The sequence below is a fragment of the Syngnathus scovelli genome, unplaced genomic scaffold, assembly GCF_024217435.2.
Source record: "Syngnathus scovelli strain Florida unplaced genomic scaffold, RoL_Ssco_1.2 HiC_scaffold_30, whole genome shotgun sequence".
In the NCBI taxonomy this organism is placed as follows: Eukaryota; Metazoa; Chordata; class Actinopteri; order Syngnathiformes; family Syngnathidae; genus Syngnathus; species Syngnathus scovelli.
In genome coordinates, this window is record NW_026061392.1 from 452,957 (window position 1) to 478,641 (window position 25,685).

Below are 25,685 nucleotides of genomic sequence, written 5' to 3' on the forward strand. Positions count from 1 at the left end.
TAATGGCGCACACACCAAATAGATTTAAATAAATTAAATAATTCTTCTGCCCACTCTCTTTTAAACAAGTTAACTCTCCCCGCGGATTTGAATTCCGGCGAAAGTTACGCCCATCGACGTCACGTATGTCACGTGACCACGACGTGGCAGATGTCATATAGCAACCGCTGTTTTGTTTAGTAGATTTACAGTTGTTATGCATTGGCATAATGGTGTGCACTCAAAATAGATTTAAATAAATTAAATATTTCTTCTGCCCACTCCCTTTTAAACAAGTTAACTCTGCCCACGTCCATTGACGTCTTGTCTGCGTCACGTGACCACGACGTAGCGACGTCATATAGTAACCGCTGTTTTGATCAGTAGACTTACAGTTATTATGCGTTGACATAATGGCGCACTGGTTAGCATGGCCACCTCTTAAGCATGATGTTGCGGGTTCGACGCCTGATCAATGTTAGCATGGAGTGAGCTGAAGTGCATGGCGCTGAAGATTTGAATCTTTGAAATGCGCTGAGGTCTGACATATCAGGCAGAATGGTTTGCCATCACGTTCAACAAAAAATAGAAACTTTCCCACTCTGATTAAAACGTCCTGTGTTCATCTACGTATTTTCGTTTTGCTGTGCATCTTTTCCCTGCCATTTCGAGAGCCCAATTGACACTCATAGTTTAAAGAAATGTGTTTGCCCATCCTACTTTGTGGAATTTCACCACATGCGCTTTTGACCAAAATACCAAATTGAACTCAAGTGAAGCCAACACGCACAACCCCCCCCCCCCCCCACACACACACAAATGTTGATATGAACATAAAAGAGCCGCATGCGGTTCGGGAGTTGCGGCTTGGCCAAACCTGTACTATACAACTTTATTTGTATAAAATTTTCACAACAGCTGTCACACAAACAAAGCGGGAAAAACCGAAGACGTGCGTGTTCCGCCCACGCTGGATTTATTTGCACCTTTGAAAAGACACCGTATTGCCGCAGATGTGGCAAAGAGTACTTTTGGGCATCTGAGACGGAAGGATGTCCAAAGCATCACGTCACCTGCTCTGGTAGGCATGGTGGTGGGACGTTGAGGTCAACCGCTTTGGGGTTGGCTGAATCTTTGATCGCAGGATGCCACACACTTGAAGACAGAAGCAGAAAAGCAGAGCTAAATGCAAAATGTACTCACCGGTGACTCCAATTTTTTTCCCCCCTGAAGAAACAGCTGGACGGGTGGCCCCGGCTGGCCAGTGGGACTCTTGTTATTCTGACCCTTTTTAGTGCGCGTTTGGGGCAACAACCGTTTTTTGTGGCGCTCTCTTCTGGTTCAAAAGTGCCCTGCATGTGAATTTGCTTTTCCTGCCTTCTGATTGGATGAGCGCCGGTGTGACGCGGTGCCTCTGTCACCGTGGCGGGGGGTATACGTTGGCATCGGAGCGTCTGCCAACGTCTGAGACCGGCTGGCAGTGTATCGGAGGTGTCGAGTGCGGTGCCGCTGGAGCTCACTCACCAGCTGGTGTTAGGGCCACAGAATGAAGGCCAAGGAGAAGAATAGAAAGAGAAACAGAAACTTCTCCTCCAATTGTTTGATTTGTCTCTTCTGAGCTTCGATGAATTCTTTCAGCTCTTTGTTCCTCTAGGACGGACAAATGGAAAGTGGCATTCAAAAGCCAGTAAGCGTGCAAGTAAGTGCCGGGCTGGCTTTGGGCCCTTACCTGTTGCGCGCTGTGCAGCAGATCCATTCTCTCTTGGAGGATGCAAGCGTCGCGCTCCCTCAACTCGCACATCAGGGCTCGCTTCCATTGGTCCACGGCGCTCCTAAGCTCTTCTCTCTGATCCGCCGTCAGCACGTCATTCACGCCAGCGTGGCTGGCTTTTTCGCCGTCCGTGGCGGGGCAGTCCCGCTGCGGTAGCGCCTCGTACAACATGGCCTCCAGCTCCAGGATCCTCTGGGCCGCAATCCTCGTCCATCAGTGGTCCGGCGGGAGATTTGAGGGCGGCTTACCTTATGAGCCTGGTCGATGGAACACTTCCTGAAGTCCAACTCTTCATCCAGGTAGCCCTTCTGCTTGCAGAACATATCCTAGCACAGCTCAAGGTCAGAATTGTTGGGGCACATTGCCGGAGTTCCCCTTGGCTGATGTCGCGTGTCTGTCTACCTTCTCACTTTCAATGTCCAACATCTTCTGTTGAAGTGCTGACTTGGTCACTTTGATGTATTCTAACCACTGAGGAAAGGCTGCTGTCACATAAGCAGAATGCGAGAGCGTGCGTGGACGTGCGCGTTACCTTCTCGGCTAGGGTGAGAAGGGTCCTGGCGTGAATCACGACCACCTGCTCCTCGTTGGTGAGATTCTGCAAGAGCCCAAAGGCACAGCGTCAACAAGCTTCTTTCAGCGCAAAGCCTTCCAAAAGTCACATTTGAGCCGCCGAGTCTCGTGGAGTGCGAACATAAGGAGTTCGACATACACTTACGGCGTTATAGCCCAGGATGTCCAGCTTCTTCATCAGATCACTGATGACGATGTCCGGGGGAAAGGCGCAAGGAGCAATGTAAGGTGTTCTGGGACCTCGGGTTAAGGTTAGGGTTGCGAGGGACGCCTTACGTACGCTCACGCCCTCGGCCTCGCAGTAGATCTGCAAAGGGCTGAGGCCGTCTGGGAAACGGACTTGCAGAAACTTCAAGACGGGGGAGCGCCACTCCCTCTCCTGAAAGGCAGAGGCATGCATCCGTCCGTCCGTCCGTCCGTCACATCTCTGGCCTCAACACGCTTGTGCGAGTCTTCCCACCTCCAGCTCCAGGATGCGGAACTCAAGCAGTTCGTTTTGGTCTCGGATATCCTGGATGTGCTCTTTCAGACGCGCTTCTTCCGCCTCCATCCGCCTGACCTGAAAAGACAGTCAGACCTCATCTGCGGGGCTTCCCGACAGGTGTGACGCCAAGCGACTCCGCCCAGCGCCTTTCTTTCCGTCACCTTTTCGGCCAACTGCTGATTGCTCTGACGCAGCAGCTGCTTCTCCTCCACCCACTTGACATTCTAGAAGAGACAAACGCGTGGACAGCTTTGGAATGTTGTGTCATTTTCATCCACAAATTCTTTGGTTGACTGGAAAATGACATTTGCTTTTCTCCGCATTTTCCCAGCCACGTTCGGGGGGGGGGGGGGGTTGGTCCAGTAATGCCAGACGGATGAGTGACTGAAGAATGTAGCTATTTTGTCTGAGAAAAAGGTGTGCTCATTGATGAGCTTACCTGTCCTTGTTGCTTCAGCGCTGACTCCAGATCTGCTACTCTGCTTTGATAGTGACCCATTTCTACCATCAGCTTTTCTCTGGTCTGAAAGGAGGAGGAGGGAGGCTCCTCCTCCTCCTTTCAGACCAGAGAACACCCGAGGCTGGGTGAGAACGGGGAGGCTGCGACCCGGCCGGGGGTTGCGGGAAGGGGCGCCACCTTGATCTCCTTCTCGGCGTCGTAGTCCCCTTCGCTGGTCTGGGCTAGCAGAGCGTAGGCTCGTTGCAGCGCTTGATATTCTTGCGTCAGCTGGCGGTAGCGAAGCTCCGCCTCTTCATGCACACACCAATGCAACACAGCACTAGTACCAGAATCAGTCAGACCGGCGACAAAGCACCCGCGACGCAAAGACGAGTCCGATTCCAGGCTGAAGAGGAATGTTTGGTGCCAATACGCTGGCAGAAATGGCGGGCTACCTCTTCGGGTTCCGTGTCGGGGGTTCTGTCGGTGTGAAAAGACAAGGACGATCCGTCCGGGTCCACCAACACGTCTTCGTCGTAGCCGTAAAATGTTTCGATGACCTGCGGGCGCGGAAGCAAACATCTCTCTGAACAAACTGAAGCGACACCTCACGATGAATCGACGAGAGGAACGATAGCGAGAAAAAGGCCATTTCATCTTGCGCAACACCAAGCAGCCGCAAACAAACAGACTCACCTTGCAGGACCTCACGCTTTGTTCCTCCTCAGAGATTCTCGACGTCGGTATCGTAGCAGCAAATCTCTCTCCTGTCGACACAAATAATCCGCCTTTGAGATTCTTTGGATGCAAAGGGAACGAACGGCTCCGGCGCAGAAACAAACGCGACTCACAATGACATTTCTGACATGAGCTCCTGTCTCCAGAGCCTGAAAAACACGTCACCGGCGATGATTGGAGGGACGCTCGTCTTTTCCAAAAGTGACAACTACAGGGTGTGTCAGGGTTTTCCAGATTATCTTTATCGTATCATTGTGTTGCTTTGACTTTGACTGCGACCTGTAATAAATAATATTATTTATCCCTTATTTATCCCTATCGCTTATCCCTTCCTACACAAAGTCGTAAAACACCCCTTGCTATGTTTTGACTAGAGGTCAAGGGCTTCCTCTATTCAATCCACTCTTACACCCACCCTGTTTCTCTTAATTAAAATGCTCGTGCAGGAGCCGAGAGTCAGACTTCATTCGTACAACGGATGGACTCTCCACCTGCAGGTGTCCAAAAGAACTTACTTGTCTCCCGTGTGGTTCTTGCAAAATAAGTTGGAGCGAGCGCAACTCTAACAGGGTGCATTTTGCCACTAGCTGCCTACGGACAATGACGTCGCGCTCGCGGCTCATGGTTGACGGGCTGAGCAGCCGGGCAAGTCCGTCGTTTTCAGCGCACAGCGAGTGGCAAAGGCGCTGACAAAACGGGAGCTTTGAGCTGCTGAAAACGGCAAAACAAGTCTAAAGCGTGTTCAAACGCGTGCGCACAATGCTCCTGCTTGAAAGGTCGGAATTTAAGGGGCCAATTTTTTGGATGGCGGCCGCCGGCCAAGCTTTGGACGGAAAAGGTTTCCTGGCGACAGCGAGCGAGCGCGGCGCTGCCGTACGTGCACCGAGTCGCCTGCCTGAAGACCTTGGACAAGTCGTCGATGATGTGCCGCTGCTCCACAACTTGAAGGAACTCCATTTCACCGTCCTGCTGGCCGCAACCGCGGTCCAGGTCATTGAGCGAACTAGGCCTTCTCTGTGGAACACAAATGCAGTGGACTCTGTTGGCACGCCGCCGTTGTCCGCGTCGACTTACCAAGCTTGCCATCTCCTCGTTCTCCTGGGTGACAAAGCGCACTTTGTTTTCAAGGCGACACAGCACCAGCGAGAGTTCTTCATTCTTCCTGCTCAGGCGTTTGTTTTTGTACAGGAGTGGCAGAAACTGGCTTTCTGTTTCTCTCAGTCGCTTTAGCTGCAAGCATGAAGTGCGGGATGTGAAAGACGCTCCTTTTGCATCGGTTTGAACGGAATCGTGGCTTTGGCTCCCAATAAAAGACATCTACCAGGCAACCGACTCGCCGCGCCGCTCAACTAATAAGCAAGCGCAATGGGTGCCTCGCTGGATGGCGCGCATCAAACGTAGCGCAAACCTTCAAGCGTGCCGTCAATAAATTACCAGTTCATTGCGCTCTTCAGAAAGCAGGGCGTTTCGATCCTCCAGTTTCCTGATGACTGCGCTGAGCTCAGCGATTTTCAGATGAAACCGTCGCGTGTCCCGATCCTCCTGAGACTGAAAACGCCCCGCAACACACACACACAAGCACTCGTTCAAAGTTCAAAACTGTTTTTGTGCTACCTTCCTCCAGCAACGAACTAAGTCATGCGTACTGCAAGTGTGTGATGAGGTGGCTTATGCAATGAAGAGGATTGCTAGTAGCGGCGTTGACCCCACTTCCAGGGTAGTTTAGGCCCGCCCTTTGGGAATCCCTCAGGGCAGCGATCTGCTGCTCGGCAGCCTGAGTCTGCAGCTGAAGGCGGTGGACGTGGCCGGCCCCAGGGCTTCATCCAAAACACTAACCGCTCTGTCTTTCAGCTTGATCTCATCCGTCTGGATATACAAACGGGGAGCGCTCAGGCAGGCGGGCAAACTCATTTGCCAGAATTGTGACAAAAACAAAGAGAGCAACCGGCCAATTTTTTTCTTGAATCGACTAGAACACCTTTGCTGTGACAAAAGCGAAGCGAGCAACCGGACATTTTCTTCTTGTGAAATAGAATAGAATAGAATGCCTTAGGTGTCATTGCACTGCAGGTATACAACGAAATTGGGAACATAGCCACGCACCGCGCATCTGATCAGTCCTACCAGTCGGCGGATCTCCCTCTCGCAGTCTCTCTTGGTTCGGCTCATCTCCTCCCGATGCTGGTGATGAGCCGATCGGAGCTCGGCCGCTCGGGACTGCCAGGCCTGCTGGGCCGCTGCCAGGGCTTCTTCCGCGCTCCTGGTGGAGGCGACACCGCTCGGTCTCCCGACACCGCCGCGTCTCCTCCACCTCCGCCAGCAAAGCGCCCCCCCTCCTCACCTGAGCAGACATTGCGCCACACCGGGCCGTTGAGACCGCAACGGAGCGCCGCGACGCTTACTGGGGACAAGCTACACAATACGGTAGCGGCCGCATCGAAGCGTGCGGATAGTCAGACACGGATAGAGCGGATCACCTTGTCCATGGAGCCGTCCCTCAGGCTGAGGACCAAGGCATTCAGTCGCTGGATCTCTCCATCTTTGATTTTGATCACTCTCATCAGCTCCATTTCATGCTGCCGCAGTAATGTCTCCCTGGTAATGGCTAACTCTTTCTGCTTCTCCTCATGGAGTTTGCTTTTGAGTTCCGTCATGGCGGCGGTGGCACGGTGGTGCTCCGCCCGCAGGTCCTGACTTCTCTCTCTCTCCAGACAGCTGACCTGACATGACTTAGACTTAGACTTAGACAAACTTTATTGTCATCTTGTCTGCACATGGTGCATACAAAACGAAATTCCGTTGCATACGTCTTACAACAAAGTAGTGATATTGCAGTTGAATAGAAGTAACATATCCTATGAAAATATATATATATATATATATACATATACTATATATATATATATATATATATATATATATATATATATATTAAAAACAAGTATAAAGTGCAGCAGTGATAATTATGCAATAGTGCAAGTAGGCAAAACAGTATTCAAGAGTGTGCAGAGGAATGCTAAACCATGTATTAAACTTCTATTTAAAGGGTTTATACAAGTTCAGTAAAGTTGGTAGTGCGAGATAGTGCAAGATAGAGGTCCGTAGTGTCATAAAGTACAGTTCTGTGAATGTGTGATGCAGAGTTCAGTTTAGAGCTCAACAGTTCTAGTGTTCAACAGTCTGATGACAGCAGGGAAAAAGCTGTTGCAGAACCTGGTGGACCTGCAGCGGATGCTGCAAACCTCTTCCCAGAGGGCAGCAGGGAGAACAGTCCATGGTGGGGGTGTGATGGGTCATTGATGATGTTACGGGCACGGGACATGCAGCGCTGAGATGAAATGTCCTGAATGGAGGGAAGAGGAGCCCCTATGATCCTCTCTGCTGTCCTCACCACTCTCCTCACGTTCTTCCAATCGGAGGCGGTGCAGCCTCCACACCACACAGAGAGACAGCTTGTCAGAATGCTCTCTATGGTGCTCCTGTAGAACGTCCTCATGATGGGTGGGGGCAGGTGGGCTCTCCTCATCCTCCGCAGGAAGTACAAGCGCTTCTGTGCCCTCTTGACCAGTGCCGTAGTGTTCATAGTCCAGGTGAGGTCTTCTGTGATGTGGACCCCCAGGAATTTGGTGCTGCTGACCACCTCCACAGCTGAGCTGTTGATGATCAGTGGAGCGTGGTGAGGCTGTTTTTTCCTGAAGTCGACGATGATCTCCTTCATCTTCTCCTCATTCAGGATCAGGCTGTTTTCTCTGCACCAGCCCACCAGCTGCTCCACCTCCTCTCTGTAGTCCAGGTCGTTGTTGTCTCTGATGAGCCCCACCACCGTTGTGTCGTCTGCTGACTTCACGATGTGATTGGTGGTGAACCTGAGGACGCAGTCGTGTGTCATCAGGGTGCACAGCAGGGGGCTCAGGACGCAGCCCTGAAGGGAGCCTGTGCTGAGGGTGATGACATCAGAGGTGTTCTGTCCGACCCGGACTGACTGAGGTCTGTTGGTGAGGAAGTCTAGCAGCCAGTTGCGAAGGGGGGTGTTGAAGCCCAGGTGTTCCAATTTTCCTACCAGATGCTGTGGGATGATGGTGTTAAACGCTGATCTGAAGTCCAGGAACAGCCTCCGCACATGGGTGTTCTTCTCCTCCAGGTGAGCCAGGCTCAGGTGAAGAACGGAGGAGATGGCTTCCTGAGTGGAGCGGTTTTGCCGGTCGGCAAACTGGAACGGGTCAAATAATAGGGGGAGTCTGGAAACGATGTGACCTTTAAGCAGCCTTTCGAAGCACTTCATCATAACCGGAGTCAGTGCAACAGGCCGGTAATCATTAAATGAGGTGATTTGAGGTTTCTTCGGCACCGGAATGATGGAGGCAGTCTTAAAGCACGCCGGCACTGTGGCTTGGCCCAGCGAGGTGTTAAAAATGTCTGTGATGACCCCAGCCAGATGACTTGCACATTCCCTGAACACACGCCCAGGAATGTTGTCCGGGCCAGGGGCCTTACAGGGGTTGACTCTCCTCAGGGTCTTCGACACATCGGCGGAGTCAAGGCAGAGTACCTCCTCTTCCTGATGGGGGACAGTTTTAACTGCTGGAGTGCCGTTTAGTGCCTCGAACCTCCCAAAGAAGTTATTTAGACCATTTAGAAAGTCAGCATCAACTACACCCACCGGGGGGGGGAGGGTGAGTTGTCGTCTGTAATCGCCCGTATGCCTTGCCACATACTCCTGATGTTTTTGACGTCGTGGAAACGATCCTGAAATTTTCGACTGCGGTCTCGCTTCGCTATCCTGATGGCACGGTTCAAGTTGGCTCTCGCTGTCCTCAGTGTCTCCTTGTCGCCAGACTTGAAGGCAGAGTTCCGCGCTCGTAGCGTTTGACGTACCTCCTCAGTCATCCAGGGTCGTTGGTTGCCCCGGGTGATGATATTCTTAGTGGTGCTGACGTCCTCGGTGCATTTGTTGATGTAGGCTGACACAGTCATGGCACACGCATGTCTAATCTACATCGGGAAAACTGGGAGGGAGGGAGGCAGGCAGGGAGGCAGGCAGGGAGGCAGGCAGGGAGGCAGGCAGTGTCTGTCTGTTGAGGTTTTCACCTTGTTCTTCTCCTGCTGAAGTTCTAACTGGACGTCCATCAGTTTGGTTCTCAGCTCGTCATTGGCGGCCTGAAGGGCGTCCGTTCGCTCCGCCTTGGCCCGCCCTGCCGGAGCTCGTTTGGACATCTCTTACTCGAGTCTCGCCCGGTCGTCAGTCAGAGATCACAACATTTGTACCTGGAGAGCACAAACGCAGCGCTGTTTTCCACTGGCTTCGAACTCAACTTCAATCGGTACCGTAACTTACAACATCATAAACATAGAACTAGCTTGACTTATTCATTGAATAAATGCATTTGGTTCTTCAAAACTGCATCACGCAACATAGCGTGACCGAGACGGCCGTTATCCACCTGCGTGAAGTTATTTGGTGAAATGAATGAGATGTTTAAGACACCATCGTTCTGTCTCTATGTAGATGAAGGGAAATAATCGATTGCTGAAGGTCCAAAGGTGTTGTGATAAACAAATAAACATATTAGTGATTAGTGACATATTTGTGATAAACATATTAGGCAGGATAATCACATATGTTAACGTGACTGCCCACACTGTATTTATTTATGGTTATTTGTTAAATCGAGTACTGTTAGACATGAAATAGGAAGTGTTTAACATAAATGGAAGACGAAAGGGGTACTCACCATTGTAGCTCCTGCTGGTCAATGATACGAGCCTCTTCTTGCAGTGGAAAACATACAGCCAACAAACACCGTGGAACCTAAAGGAATGAAATTAAACATTAACATTTAGCCTAAACCAACATTCACAGATACAACGCAACGCAAACTACACAAACGTAAATCTTTTTAAACACAATGAGTTGTACTTACCGTGTACGCTCTAGACGGTCCACTTGCAAGCAGAAAATAAAGATATTTCTGTTGATAATCGTCGTGTTTGTATCCGGTGTCTCGCTCAAGGCCATTGCGCCCACAGATTTGAATTTTGGCGAGCCTATTGACGTCATTTCCGCGGTGTAATACCCGCATATCTGAAACGGCAAAGTTAAGAGTAGAGTTAAATAAAGTTTTTAGTCAACGCAATAATTTACAACCGTTGACCAGTCGAAATAATCGTCGAAATTTGGCGTCTGTGGCTGGAAGCAGACGCCGAGTTCGACATTCCTCCCAAACGCCACACTCCCTTGCTTTTCAGGGCTAAAAAAAAACAGTTGTAATTACCTTGTACGCTCTAGACGGTCAAGTTGCAAGCTGAAAACAAAAATATTTGCCTTGTAAGTCATCGTGTTACTAACCGCTGTGTCTTGTTTGCCAGAATTGCCGCTTTCCTACTTCCTGTTGCAAGCCACGCCCACGGATTATAATTTTGCCGTGAGTTCCGCCTATTGACGTCATGTCCGCGTCACATGACTGCGACGTAATATTATCTAAAACTGTTTGTGCGGTATTGTGTTGTTCTGTGCGGTATTGTGTTATTCTGTGCGGCGTTGTGTTGTTCTGTGCGGCGTCGTGTTGTTCAGTGCGACGTCGTGTTGTTCAGTGCGGCATGGTGTTGTTCAGTGCGGCATGGTGTTGTTCAGTGCGGCATGGTGTTGTTCAGTGCGGCATAATGTTGTTCAGTGCGGCATAATGTTGTTCAGTGCGGCATGGTGTTGTTCAGTGCGGCATGGTGTTGTTCAGTGCGGCATGGTGTTGTTCAGTGCGGCATAATGTTGTTCAGTAGGTAATAATGTTGTTCAGTGCGGCATGGTGTTGTTCAGTGCGGGATGGTGTTGTTCAGTGCAGGATGGTGTTGTTCAGTGCGGCATGGTGTTGTTCAATGCGGCATGGTGTTGTTCAGTGCGGGATGGTGTTGTTCAGTGCAGGATGGTGTTGTTCAGTGCGGCATGGTGTTGTTCAATGCGGCATGGTGTTGTTCAGTGCGGCATGGTGTTGTTCAGTGCGGCATGGTGTTGTTCAGTGCGGCATGGTGTTGTTCAGTGCGGAATGGTGTTGTTCAGTGCGGCATGGTGTTGTTCAGTGTGGGATGGTGTTGTTCAATGCGGGATCGTGTTGTTCAGTACGGGGTGGTGTTGTTCAGTGCAGGATGGTGTTGTTCAGTGCAGGATGGTGTTGTTCAGTGCGGCATGGTGTTGTTCAATGCAGGATCGTGTTGTTCAGTGCAGCATGGTGTTGTTCAGTGCAGCATGGTGTTGTTCAGTGCGGCATGGTGTTGTTCAGTGCGGGATGGTGTTGTTCAGTGCGGGATGGTGTTGTTCAGTGCGGCATGGTGTTTTTCAGTGCGGCATAATGTTGTTCAGTGCAGCATGGTGTTGTTCAGTGCGGCATGGTGTTGTTCAGTGCGACATAATGTTGTTCAGTGCGGCATAATGTTGTTCAGTGCGGCATGGTGTTGTTCAGTGCGGCATGGTGTTGTTCAGTGCGGCATGGTGTTGTTCAGTGCGGCATGGTGTTGTTCAGTGCGGCATGGTGTTGTTCAGTGCAGGATGGTGTTGTTCAGTGCAGGATGGTGTTGTTCAATGCGGCATGGTGTTGTTCAGTGCGGGATGGTGTTGTTCAGTGCAGGATGGTGTTGTTCAGTGCGGCATGGTGTTGTTCAGTGCGGAATGGTGTTGTTCAGTGCGGCATGGTGTTGTTCAGTGCGGCATGGTGTTGTTCAGTGCGGCATGGTGTTGTTCAGTGCAGGATGGTGTTGTTCAATGCGGGATGGTGTTGTTCAGTGCGGGATGGTGTTGTTCAGTGCAGGATGGTGTTGTTCAGTGCGGCATGGTGTTGTTCAATGCGGCATGGTGTTGTTCAGTGCAGGATGGTGTTGTTCAGTGCGGCATGGTGTTGTTCAATGCGGCATGGTGTTGTTCAATGCGGCATGGTGTTGTTCAGTGCGGCATGGTGTTGTTCAGTGCGGCATGGTGTTGTTCAGTGCAGCGTAATGTTGTTCAGTGCGGCATGGTGTTGTTCAGTGCGGAATGGTGTTGTTCAGTGCGGCATGGTGTTGTTCAGTGCGGGATGGTGTTGTTCAGTGCGGCATGGTGTTGCTCAGTGCGGCATGGTGTTGTTCAGTGCGGGATGGTGTTGTTCAGTGCGGCATGGTGTTGTTCAGTGCGGCATGGTGTTGTTCAGTGCGGCATGGTGTTGTTCAGTGCGGCATAATGTTGTTCAGTGCGCCATAATGTTGTTCAGTGCGGCATGGTGTTGTTCAGTGCGGGATGGTGTTGTTCAGTGCAGGATGGTGTTGTTCAGTGCGGCATGGTGTTGTTCAATGCGGGATCGTGTTGTTCAGTGCGGCATGGTGTTGTTCAGTGCGGCATGGTGTTGTTCAGTGCGGCATGGTGTTGTTCAGTGCGGCATGGTGTTGTTCAGTGCGGCATAATGTTGTTCAGTGCGGCATAATGTTGTTCAGTGCGGCATAATGTTGTTCAGTGCGGCATAATGTTGTTCAGTGCGGCATAATGTTGTTCAGTGCGGCATAATGTTGTTCAGTGCGGGATGGTGTTGTTCATTGCGGCATGGTGTTGTTCAGTGCGGCATGGTGTTGTTCAGTGCGGCATGGTGTTGTTCAGTGCGGGATGGTGTTGTTCAGTGCAGGATGGTGTTGTTCAGTGCTGCATGGTGTTGTTCAATGCGGCATGGTGTTGTTCAGTTCGGGATGGTGTTGTTCAGTGCGGCATGGTGTTGTTCAGTGCGGCATAATGTTTTTCAGTGCGGCATGTTGTTGTTCAGTGCGGCATGGTGTTGTTCAGTGCAGCATAATGTTGTTCAGTGCGGCATGGTGTTGTTCAGTGCGGAATGGTGTTGTTCAGTGCGGCATGGTGTTGTTCAGTGCGGCATGGTGTTGTTCAGTGCGGCATGGTGTTGTTCAGTGCGGCATGGTGTTGTTCAGTGCGGGATGGTGTTCAATGCGGGATCGTGTTGTTCAGTGCGGCATGGTGTTGTTCAGTGCGGCATGGTGTTGTTCAGTGTGGCATGGTGTTGTTTAGTGCGGCATGGTGTTGTTCATTTCGGCATAATGTTGTTCAGTGCGGCATAATGTTGTTTAGTGCGGCATGGTGTTGTTCAGTGCGGGATGGTGTTGTTCAGTGCGTTATAATGTTGTTCAGTGCGGCATGGTGTTGTTCAGTGCGGCATGGTGTTGTTCAGTGCGGCATGGTGTTGTTCAGTGCGGCATAATGTTGTTCAGTGCGGCATAATGTTGTTCAGTGCGGGATGGTGTTGTTCAGTGCGGGATGGTGTTGTTCAGTGCGGCATGGTGTTCAATGCGGAATGGTGTTGTTCAGTGCAGGATGGTGTTGTTCAGTGCGGCATGGTGTTGTTCAGTGCGGCATAATGTTGTTCAGTGCGGCATGGTGTTGTTCAGTGCGGCATGGTGTTGTTCAGTGCGGCATGGTGTTGTTCAGTGCGGCATGGTGTTGTTCAGTGCGGCATGGTGTTGTTCAGTGCGGCATGGTGTTGTTCAGTGCGGCATGGTGTTGTTCAGTGCGGCATAATGTTCAGTGCGGCATAATGTTGTTCAGTGCGGCATAATGTTGTTCAGTGCGGCATGGTGTTGTTCAGTGCGGGATGGTGTTGTTCAGTGCAGGATGGTGTTGTTCAGTGCGGCATGGTGTCTTTCAGTGCGGCATGGTGTCGTTCAGTGCGGCATGGTGTCTTTCAGTGCGGCATGGTGTCTTTCAGTGCGGCATGGTGTCGTTCAGTGAGGCATGGTGTTGTTCAGTGCGGCATGGTGTTGTTTAGTGCGGCATGGTGTTGTTCAGTGCGGGATGGTGTTGTTCAGTGTGGCATGGTGTTCAGTGCGGCATGGTGTTGTTCAGTGCGGTATCGTGTTGTTCAGTGCGGTATCGTGTTTCTCAGTGCGGTATCGTGTTGTTCAGTGCAGTATCGTTGTGTTGTTCGTATTGTGTTGTGTTGTTCGTAATGTGTTGTGTTGTTCGTATTGTGTTGTGTTGTTCGTATTGTGTTGTGTTGTTCGTATTGTGTTGTGTTGTTCATATTGTGTTGTTCATATTGTGTTGAGTTGTTCGTATTGTGTTGTGTTGTTCGTATTGTGTTGCCTTTAACACTTAGCCTCTAACACTTAGCCTCTAACACTTAGCCTCTAGCATCTAGAAGGTAAATAAATAGGAAGGAAGGACTCACCGGTGACGTCTTCGCCCACGTCCAAGCGTTGTACTTTGTATTTTCATCCTTCTGACAGTGGAAAACATAGCCAACAAACACCGTGGAACCTAAACGAATGAAAGAAAACTATCATTTGGCCACAACCAACATTCACAGATACAACACAATGTGACGTGCGGGGTTGAGGTTAAAGGTTGAGTGAAGGGCCCTCGTTTTAAACTACTTTTTTGAAAAGGATTGGGAACAAGTAAGACGTATTTAATTTATTTAATGGGAAGTAGTAAGAGCTATTGAATTTAATCTATGTATTATATTCTATTGTATTGTATTCTGTTGTATTCTTTTGGATTGTATTCACACTAACCCCACTAAAACTTCAGCCCACAAAAACTCGCCTCTGGCGCCTAGCCTCTGGCACTGAGCCTCTAACACTTAGCCTTTAACACTTAGCCTTTAACACTTAGCCTTTAACACTTAGCCTTTAACACTTAGCCTTTAACACTTAGCCTTTAACACTTAGCCTAGAAGGTGAATAAATAGGGTTAAAGGTTGAGTGAAGGGCCCTCGTTTTAAACTACTGTTTTGAAAAGGAGTGGGAACAAGTAAGACGTATTTAATTTATTTAATGGGAAGTAGTAAGACTTATTAAATTTATTTAATCTACTTTTCTTCCCAGGCAAAATTTGATGTGCTGCAATTCCAAATTTCCAAAGTGAATGAAGGAATGAAGTCCTTTAAATTATGATTTTGTATAAATACTAGGCATAAACACAAAATCGACGGCACAAAATGGGCAGACTTTACTTGTTTGAAAAGGACTGGTTACAAGACAGACTTTTTTAATTTATTTAATGGGAAGAAGACTTATTTAGTTTAATTGATCTATTTTTGTTCCCTGGCAAAATTCGATTTGCTGCAATTCCAAATTTCCAAAGTGAATGAAGGAAAGAAGTCGTTTAAATTATGATTTTGTTTAAATACTAGGCATGGACACAAAATCTACGGCACAAAATGGGCAGACTTTACTTGTTTGAAGAGGACTGGTTACAAGACAGACTTTTCTGATTTATTTAATGGGAAGAGGACTTATTTAGTTTATTTAATCTATTTTTGTTCCCTGGCAAAATTGGATTTGCTGAAATTGTATTTTGCCAAATCTCGATTTGAGACCTGATAGGAAGTATTAAACGCTTAGTTAAATCAATACAAGTTGGTAATAAGAGCGAGTAATGTTGGTTGAACCGATGAATGAAGGTTGAAAGCAATTTAAATTATGACTTTGTATAAATACTAGATATTAACAGAACATCTACTGCGCAAAATGGGCAGAGTTTACTTGTTTGAGAAGGAGTGGTTTATTCAAAACTAAGATTTATGTAATCTGTTTGTTCCCAGGCAAAATTGGATGTGATGCAATTCCAAATTTCACCACATGATGGTGCCCAATTTTGACTTCATAGGACATATTAAACACTTAGCTTGTTATTATGTTCAAGGTAATCAGATTTGTTTATCATTCTAATGGCCTCTTCAAAACTATTCTGGATTACTACTTTGGATCTATTCTACATTACTTGGCAACAACATACTCTGTAACAGATTAGGCAGTATAATCACATATGTTAACTTGAGAGTGCCCACACTCAATCTACTTATCGTGATGTGTTAAATCAATTACTGTTAGACATTATTTGTCTGATAATCTACCAAATCTTTGAATTGAAGAATTTGTGATTTAATTAATAGCTTGTTCAGGGTAATCAGACTTGTATATAACTCTAATGGCCTTCTTTTGAAAACTATTCTGAATTACAACTTTGGATCTTATATTACTTTGCAACAATCTACTCGGTGACAGATTAGGCAGTATAATCACATATGTTAACTTCAGTGCCCACACTGTATTTATTTATGGTTATTTGTTAAATCAAGTACTGTTAGACATGAAATAGGAAGTGTTTAACATAAATGTTATGGCTACTCACCATTGTAGCTCGCTCCTGGTCAATGATACGAGCCTCTTCTTGCAGTGGAAAACTTGCAGCCAACAAACACCGTGGAACCTAAAGGAATGAAATTAAACATTAACATTTCGCCTCGACCAATTTTCACACGTACAACGCAACGCGCCTACACTTCTGCTATTACAAACGTAAATCTCCTTAAACACAATGAGTGTTACTTACCGTGTACGCTCTAGGCAAAATTGGATGTGATGCAATTCCAAATCTATCTGAAACGGCAGTTAAAAGTAGAGTTACATCAAGTTTTCTTTTTTAATCAACACAATCATTTACAACCGTTGACCAGAAAGAATCGTCGAAATTCGACGTCCCCCACAAACGCCACGCTCACTCGCTTTTCAGGGCAACAAAAGTACTTCTTTTTAAAAACGATGAGTTGTACTTACCGTGTACGCTCTGGACGGTCCAGTTGCAAGCAGAAAATAAAAATATTTCTCTTGTTAGTCGTATGTTACCATCCGCTGTGTCTTTGTCAACATCGCCGCCGTTTTCCTACTTCCTGCTGCGAGCCACGCCCACGGATTTAAATTTGGGCGGAAGCTCTTTCCATTGGCGTCGTTTTCGCGTATAGCAAATCCGATTGGTTGGGAAGGGGGCACGGTTATGCAGCCGAGGGGTCCTGTGATCGGTGGGATGTAAAGTAGGCGTCGACGTCACGTCCGCGTCACGTGACCACGACGTGGCAGACGTCATATAGCAACCGCTGTTTTGTTTAGTAGACTTACAGTTGTTATGCATTGACATAATGGCGCACACACCAAATAGATTTAAATAAATTAAATAATTCTTCTGCCCACTCTCTTTTAAACAAGTTAACTCTCCCCGCGGATTTGAATTCCGGCGAAAGTTACGCCCATCGACGTCACGTATGTCACGTGACCACGACGTGGCAGATGTCATATAGCAACCGCTGTTTTGTTTAGTAGATTTACAGTTGTTATGCATTGGCATAATGGTGTGCACTCAAAATAGATTTAAATAAATTAAATATTTCTTCTGCCCACTCCCTTTTAAACAAGTTAACTCTGCCCACGTCCATTGACGTCTTGTCTGCGTCACGTGACCACGACGTAGCGACGTCATATAGTAACCGCTGTTTTGATCAGTAGACTTACAGTTATTATGCGTTGACATAATGGCGCACTGGTTAGCATGGCCACCTCTTAAGCATGATGTTGCGGGTTCGACGCCTGATCAATGTTAGCATGGAGTGAGCTGAAGTGCATGGCGCTGAAGATTTGAATCTTTGAAATGCGCTGAGGTCTGACATATCAGGCAGAATGGTTTGCCATCACGTTCAACAAAAAATAGAAACTTTCCCACTCTGATTAAAACGTCCTGTGTTCATCTACGTATTTTCGTTTTGCTGTGCATCTTTTCCCTGCCATTTCGAGAGCCCAATTGACACTCATAGTTTAAAGAAATGTGTTTGCCCATCCTACTTTGTGGAATTTCACCACATGCGCTTTTGACCAAAATACCAAATTGAACTCAAGTGAAGCCAACACGCACAACCCCCCCCCCCCCACACACACACACACAAATGTTGATATGAACATAAAAGAGCCGCATGCGGTTCGGGAGTTGCGGCTTGGCCAAACCTGTACTATACAACTTTATTTGTATAAAATTTTCACAACAGCTGTCACACAGACAAAGCGGGAAAAACCGAAGACGTGCGTGTTCCGCCCACGCTGGATTTATTTGCACCTTTGAAAAGACACCGTATTGCCGCAGATGTGGCAAAGAGTACTTTTGGGCATCTGAGACGGAAGGATGTCCAAAGCATCACGTCACCTGCTCTGGTAGGCATGGTGGTGGGACGTTGAGGTCAACCGCTTTGGGGTTGGCTGAATCTTTGATCGCAGGATGCCACACACTTGAAGACAGAAGCAGAAAAGCAGAGCTAAATGCAAAATGTACTCACCGGTGACTCCAATTTTTTTCCCCCCTGAAGAAACAGCTGGACGGGTGGCCCCGGCTGGCCAGTGGGACTCTTGTTATTCTGACCCTTTTTAGTGCGCGTTTGGGGCAACAACCGTTTTTTGTGGCGCTCTCTTCTGGTTCAAAAGTGCCCTGCATGTGAATTTGCTTTTCCTGCCTTCTGATTGGATGAGCGCCGGTGTGACGCGGTGCCTCTGTCACCGTGGCGGGGGGTATACGTTGGCATCGGAGCGTCTGCCAACGTCTGAGACCGGCTGGCAGTGTATCGGAGGTGTCGAGTGCGGTGCCGCTGGAGCTCACTCACCAGCTGGTGTTAGGGCCACAGAATGAAGGCCAAGGAGAAGAATAGAAAGAGAAACAGAAACTTCTCCTCCAATTGTTTGATTTGTCTCTTCTGAGCTTCGATGAATTCTTTCAGCTCTTTGTTCCTCTAGGACGGACAAATGGAAAGTGGCATTCAAAAGCCAGTAAGCGTGCAAGTAAGTGCCGGGCTGGCTTTGGGCCCTTACCTGTTGCGCGCTGTGCAGCAGATCCATTCTCTCTTGGAGATTGCAAGCGTCGCGCTCCCTCAACTCGCACATCAGGGCTCGCTTCCATTGGTCCACGGCGCTCCTAAGCTCTTCTCTCTGATCCGCCGTCAGCACGTCATTCACGCCAGCGTGGCTGGCTTTTTCGCCGTCCGTGGCGGGGCAGTCCCGCTGCGGTAGCGCCTCGTACAACATGGCCTCCAGCTCCAGGATCCTCTGGGCCGCAATCCTCGTCCATCAGTGGTCCGGCGGGAGATTTGAGGGCGGCTTACCTTATGAGCCTGGTCCATGGAACACTTCCTGAAGTCCAACTCTTCATCCAGGTAGCCCTTCTGCTTGCAGAACATATCCTAGCACAGCTCAAGGTCAGAATTGTTGGGGCACATTGCCGGAGTTCCCCTTGGCTGATGTCGCGTGTCTGTCTACCTTCTCACTTTCAATGTCCAACATCTTCTGTTGAAGTGCTGACTTGGTCACTTTGATGTATTCTAACCACTGAGGAAAGGCTGCTGTCACATAAGCAGAATGCGAGAGCGTGCGTGGACGTGCGCGTTACCTTCTCGGCTAGGGTGAGAAGGGTCCTGGCGTGAATCACGACCACCTGCTCCTCGTTGGTGAGATTCTGCAAGAGCCCAAAGGCACAGCGTCAACAAGCTTCTTTCAGCGCAAAGCCTTCCAAAAGTCACATTTGAGCCGCCGAGTCTCGTGGAGTGCGAACATAAGGAGTTCGACATACACTTACGGCGTTATAGCCCAGGATGTCCAGCTTCTTCATCAGATCACTGATGACGATGTCCGGGGGAAAGGCGCAAGGAGCAATGTAAGGTGTTCTGGGACCTCGGGTTAAGGTTAGGGTTGCAAGGGACGCCTTACGTACGCTCACGCCCTCGGCCTCGCAGTAGATCTGCAAAGGGCTGAGGCCGTCTGGGAAACGGACTTGCAGAAACTTCAAGACGGGGGAGCGCCACTCCCTCTCCTGAAAGGCAGAGGCATGCATCCGTCCGTCCGTCCGTCCGTCCGTCCGTCACATCTCTGGCCTCAACACGCTTGTGCGAGTCTTCCCACCTCCAGCTCCAGGATGCGGAACTCAAGCAGTTCGTTTTGGTCTCGGATATCCTGGATGTGCTCTTTCAGACGCGCTTCTTCCGCCTCCATCCGCCTGACCTGAAAAGACAGTCAGACCTCATCTGCGGGGCTTCCCGACAGGTGTGACGCCAAGCGACTCCGCCCAGCGCCTTTCTTTCCGTCACCTTTTCGGCCAACTGCTGATTGCTCTGACGCAGCAGCTGCTTCTCCTCCACCCACTTGACATTCTAGAAGAGACAAACGCGTGGACAGCTTTGGAATGTTGTGTCATTTTCATCCACAAATTCTTTGGTTGACTGGAAAATGACATTTGCTTTTCTCCGCATTTTCCCAGCCACGTTCGGGGGGGGGGGGGGGGGGGGGGTTGGTCCAGTAATGCCAGACGGATGAGTGACTGAAGAATGTAGCTATTTTGTCTGAGAAAAAGGTGTGCTCATTGATGAGCTTACCTGTCCTTGTTGCTTCAGCGCTGACTCCAGATCTGCTACTCTGCTTTGATAGTGACCCATTTCTACCATCAGCTTTTCTCTGGTCTGAAAGGAGGAGGAGGGAGGCTCCTCCTCCTCCTTTCAGACCAGAGAACACCCGAGGCTGGGTGAGAACGGGGAGGCTGCGACCCGGCCGGGGGTTGCGGGAAGGGGCGCCACCTTGATCTCCTTCTCGGCGTCGTAGTCCCCTTCGCTGGTCTGGGCTAGCAGAGCGTAGGCTCGTTGCAGCGCTTGATATTCTTGCGTCAGCTGGCGGTAGCGAAGCTCCGCCTCTTCATGCACACACCAATGCAACACAGCACTAGTACCAGAATCAGTCAGACCGGCGACAAAGCACCCGCGACGCAAAGACGAGTCCGATTCCAGGCTGAAGAGGAATGTTTGGTGCCAATACGCTGGCAGAAATGGCGGGCTACCTCTTCGGGTTCCGTGTCGGGGGTTCTGTCGGTGTGAAAAGACAAGGACGATCCGTCCGGGTCCACCAACACGTCTTCGTCGTAGCCGTAAAATGTTTCGATGACCTGCGGGCGCGGAAGCAAACATCTCTCTGAACAAACTGAAGCGACACCTCACGATGAATCGACGAGAGGAACGATAGCGAGAAAAAGGCCATTTCATCTTGCGCAACACCAAGCAGCCGCAAACAAACAGACTCACCTTGCAGGACCTCACGCTTTGTTCCTCCTCAGAGATTCTCGACGTCGGTATCGTAGCAGCAAATCTCTCTCCTGTCGACACAAATAATCCGCCTTTGAGATTCTTTGGATGCAAAGGGAACGAACGGCTCCGGCGCAGAAACAAACGCGACTCACAATGACATTTCTGACATGAGCTCCTGTCTCCAGAGCCTGAAAAACACGTCACCGGCGATGATTGGAGGGACGCTCGTCTTTTCCAAAAGTGACAACTACAGGGTGTGTCAGGGTTTTCCAGATTATCTTTATCGTATCATTGTGTTGCTTTGACTTTGACTGCGACCTGTAATAAATAATATTATTTATCCCTTATTTATCCCTATCGCTTATCCCTTCCTACACAAAGTCGTAAAACACCCCTTGCTATGTTTTGACTAGAGGTCAAGGGCTTCCTCTATTCAATCCACTCTTACACCCACCCTGTTTCTCTTAATTAAAATGCTCGTGCAGGAGCCGAGAGTCAGACTTCATTCGTACAACGGATGGACTCTCCACCTGCAGGTGTCCAAAAGAACTTGTCTCCCGTGTGGTTCTTGCAAAATAAGTTGGAGCGAGCGCAACTCTAACAGGGTGCATTTTGCCACTAGCTGCCTACGGACAATGACGTCGCGCTCGCGGCTCATGGTTGACGGGCTGAGCAGCCGGGCAAGTCCGTCGTTTTCAGCGCACAGCGAGTGGCAAAGGCGCGGACAAAACGGGAGCTTTGAGCTGCTGAAAACGGCAAAACAAGTCTAAAGCGTGTTCAAACGCGTGCGCACAATGCTCCTGCTTGAAAGGTCGGAATTTAAGGGGCCAATTTTTTGGATGGCGGCCGCCGGCCAAGCTTTGGACGGAAAAGGTTTCCTGGCGACAGCGAGCGAGCGCGGCGCTGCCGTACGTGCACCGAGTCGCCTGCCTGAAGACCTTGGACAAGTCGTCGATGATGTGCCGCTGCTCCACAACTTGAAGGAACTCCATTTCACCGTCCTGCTGGCCGCAACCGCGGCCCAGGTCATTGAGCGAACTAGGCCTTCTCTGTGGAACACAAATGCAGTGGACTCTGTTGGCACGCCGCCGTTGTCCGCGTCGACTTACCAAGCTTGCCATCTCCTCGTTCTCCTGGGTGACAAAGCGCACTTTGTTTTCAAGGCGACACAGCACCAGCGAGAGTTCTTCATTCTTCCTGCTCAGGCGTTTGTTTTTGTACAGGAGTGGCAGAAACTGGCTTTCTGTTTCTCTCAGTCGCTTTAGCTGCAAGCATGAAGTGCGGGATGTGAAAGACGCACAACACGCGGGCCAGAACGTATCCATTTCTTTTGCATCGGTTTGAACGGAATCGTGGCTTTGGCTCCCAATAAAAGACATCTACCAGGCAACCGACTCGCCGCGCCGCTCAACTAATAAGCAAGCGCAATGGGTGCCTCGCTGGATGGCGCGCATCAAACGTAGCGCAAACCTTCAAGCGTGCCGTCAATAAATTACCAGTTCATTGCGCTCTTCAGAAAGCAGGGCGTTTCGATCCTCCAGTTTCCTGATGACTGCGCTGAGCTCAGCGATTTTCAGATGAAACCGTCGCGTGTCCCGATCCTCCTGAGACTGAAAACGCCCCGCAACACACACACACAAGCACTCGTTCAAAGTTCAAAACTGTTTTTGTGCTACCTTCCTCCAGCAACGAACTAAGTCATGCGTACTGCAAGTGTGTGATGAGGTGGCTTACGCAATGAAGAGGATTGCTAGTAGCGGCGTTGACCCCACTTCCAGGGTAGTTTAGGCCCGCCCTTTGGGAATCCCTCAGGGCAGCGATCTGCTGCTCGGCAGCCTGAGTCTGCAGCTGAAGGCGGTGGACGTGGCCGGCCCCAGGGCTTCATCCAAAACACTAACCGCTCTGTCTTTCAGCTTGATCTCATCCGTCTGGATGTACAAACGGGGAGCGCTCAGGCAGGCGGGCAAACTCATTTGCCAGAATTGTGACAAAAACAAAGAGAGCAACCGGCCAATTTTTTTCTTGAATCGACTAGAACACCTTTGCTGTGACAAAAGCGAAGCGAGCAACCGGACATTTTCTTCTTGTGAAATAGAATAGAATAGAATGCCTTAGGTGTCATTGCACTGCAGGTATACAACGAAATTGGGAACATAGCCACGCACCGCGCATCTGATCAGTCCTACCAGTCGGCGGATCTCCCTCTCGCAGTCTCTCTTGGTTCGGCTCAGCTCCTCCCGATGCTGGTGATGAGCCGATCGGAGCTCGGCCGCTCGGGACTGCCAGGCCTGCTGGGCCGCTGCCAGGGCTTCTTCCGCGCTCCTGGTGGAGGCGACACCGCTCGGTCTCCCGACACCGCCGCGTCTCCTCCACCTCCGCCAGCAAAGCGCCCCCCCTCCTCACCTGAGCAGACATTGCGCCACACCGGGCCGTTGAGACCGCAACGGAGCGCCGCGACGCTTACTGGGGACAAGCTACACAATACGGTAGCGGCCGCATCGAAGCCCGACGTGGCGTGCGGATAGTCAGACACGGATAGAGCGGATCACCTTGTCCATGGAGCCGTCCCTCAGGCTGAGGACCAAGGCATTCAGTCGCTGGATCTCTCCATCTTTGATTTTGATCACTCTCATCAGCTCCATTTCATGCTGCCGCAGTAATGTCTCCCTGGTAATGGATAACTCTTTCTGCTTCTCCTCATGGAGTTTGCTTTTGAGTTCCGTCATGGCGGCGGTGGCACGGTGGTGCTCCGCCCGCAGGTCCTGACTTCTCTCTCTCTCCAGACAGCTGACCTGACATGACTTAGACTTAGACAAACTTTATTGTCATCTTGTCTGCACATGGTGCATACAAAACGAAATTCCGTTGCATACGTCTTACAACAAAGTAGTGATATTGCAGTTGAATAGAAGTAACATATCCTATGAAAAAAAATATATATACATATACTATATATATATATATATATATATATATATATATATATTAAAAATAAGTATAAAGTGCAGCAGTGATAATTATGCAATAGTGCAAGTAGGCAAAACAGTATTCAAGAGTGTGCAGAGGAATGCTAAACCATGTATTAAACTTCTATTTAAAGGGTTTATACAAGTTCAGTAAAGTTGGTAGTGCGAGATAGTGCAAGATAGAGGTCCGTAGTGTCATAAAGTACAGTTCTGTGAATGTGTGATGCAGAGTTCAGTTTAGAGCTCAACAGTTCTAGTGTTCAACAGTCTGATGACAGCAGGGAAAAAGCTGTTGCAGAACCTGGTGGACCTGCAGCGGATGCTGCAAACCTCTTCCCAGAGGGCAGCAGGGAGAACAGTCCATGGTGGGGGTGTGATGGGTCATTGATGATGTTACGGGCACGGGACATGCAGCGCTGAGATGAAATGTCCTGAATGGAGGGAAGAGGAGCCCCTATGATCCTCTCTGCTGTCCTCACCACTCTCCTCACGTTCTTCCAATCGGAGGCGGTGCAGCCTCCACACCACACAGAGAGACAGCTTGTCAGAATGCTCTCTATGGTGCTCCTGTAGAACGTCCTCATGATGGGTGGGGGCAGGTGGGCTCTCCTCATCCTCCGCAGGAAGTACAAGCGCTTCTGTGCCCTCTTGACCAGTGCCGTAGTGTTCATAGTCCAGGTGAGGTCTTCTGTGATGTGGACCCCCAGGAATTTGGTGCTGCTGACCACCTCCACAGCTGAGCTGTTGATGATCAGTGGAGCGTGGTGAGGCTGTTTTTTCCTGAAGTCGACGATGATCTCCTTCATCTTCTCCTCATTCAGGATCAGGCTGTTTTCTCTGCACCAGCCCACCAGCTGCTCCACCTCCTCTCTGTAGTCCAGGTCGTTGTTGTCTCTGATGAGCCCCACCACCGTTGTGTCGTCTGCTGACTTCACGATGTGATTGGTGGTGAACCTGAGGACGCAGTCGTGTGTCATCAGGGTGCACAGCAGGGGGCTCAGGACGCAGCCCTGAAGGGAGCCTGTGCTGAGGGTGATGACATCAGAAGTGTTCTGTCCGACCCGGACTGACTGAGGTCTGTTGGTGAGGAAGTCTAGCAGCCAGTTGCGAAGGGGGGTGTTGAAGCCCAGGTGTTCCAATTTTCCTACCAGATGCTGTGGGATGATGGTGTTAAACGCTGAGCTGAAGTCCAGGAACAGCCTCCGCACATGGGTGTTCTTCTCCTCCAGGTGAGCCAGGCTCAGGTGAAGAACGGAGGAGATGGCTTCCTGAGTGGAGCGGTTTTGCCGGTCGGCAAACTGGAACGGGTCAAATAATAGGGGGAGTCTGGAAACGATGTGACCTTTAAGCAGCCTTTCGAAGCACTTCATCATAACCGGAGTCAGTGCAACAGGCCGGTAATCATTAAATGAGGTGATTTGAGGTTTCTTCGGCACCGGAATGATGGAGGCAGTCTTAAAGCACGCCGGCACTGTGGCTTGGCCCAGCGAGGTGTTAAAAATGTCTGTGATGACCCCAGCCAGATGACTTGCACATTCCCTGAACACACGCCCAGGAATGTTGTCCGGGCCAGGGGCCTTACAGGGGTTGACTCTCCTCAGGGTCTTCAACACATCGGCGGAGTCAAGGCAGAGTACCTCCTCTTCCTGATGGGGGACAGTTTTAACTGCTGGAGTGCCGTTTAGTGCCTCGAACCTCCCAAAGAAGTTATTTAGACCATTTAGAAAGTCAGCATCAACTACACCCACCGGGGGGGGGGAGGGTGAGTTGTCGTCTGTAATCGCCCGTATGCCTTGCCACATACTCCTGATGTTTTTGACGTCGTGGAAACGATCCTGAA

The 25,685-nt window shown here is 49.7% G+C and overlaps 1 long non-coding RNA gene and 1 pseudogene across 1 annotated transcript; both read right to left on the reverse strand.

Moving 5' to 3' along the window:
* Positions 1 to 797: 797 nt before the first annotated feature.
* On the reverse strand, positions 798 to 6,234 carry LOC137839989 (janus kinase and microtubule-interacting protein 3-like; annotated as a pseudogene).
* Positions 6,235 to 8,068: 1,834 nt separating this feature from the next.
* On the reverse strand, positions 8,069 to 9,794 carry LOC137839998 (uncharacterized). The gene is made up of 3 exons (XR_011086385.1): positions 9,717 to 9,794; positions 9,073 to 9,249; positions 8,069 to 8,945 (listed from the first exon to the last, which is right to left on the reverse strand). It is a non-coding gene; the product is annotated as an uncharacterized lncRNA (long non-coding RNA).
* Positions 9,795 to 25,685: the final 15,891 nt, after the last annotated feature.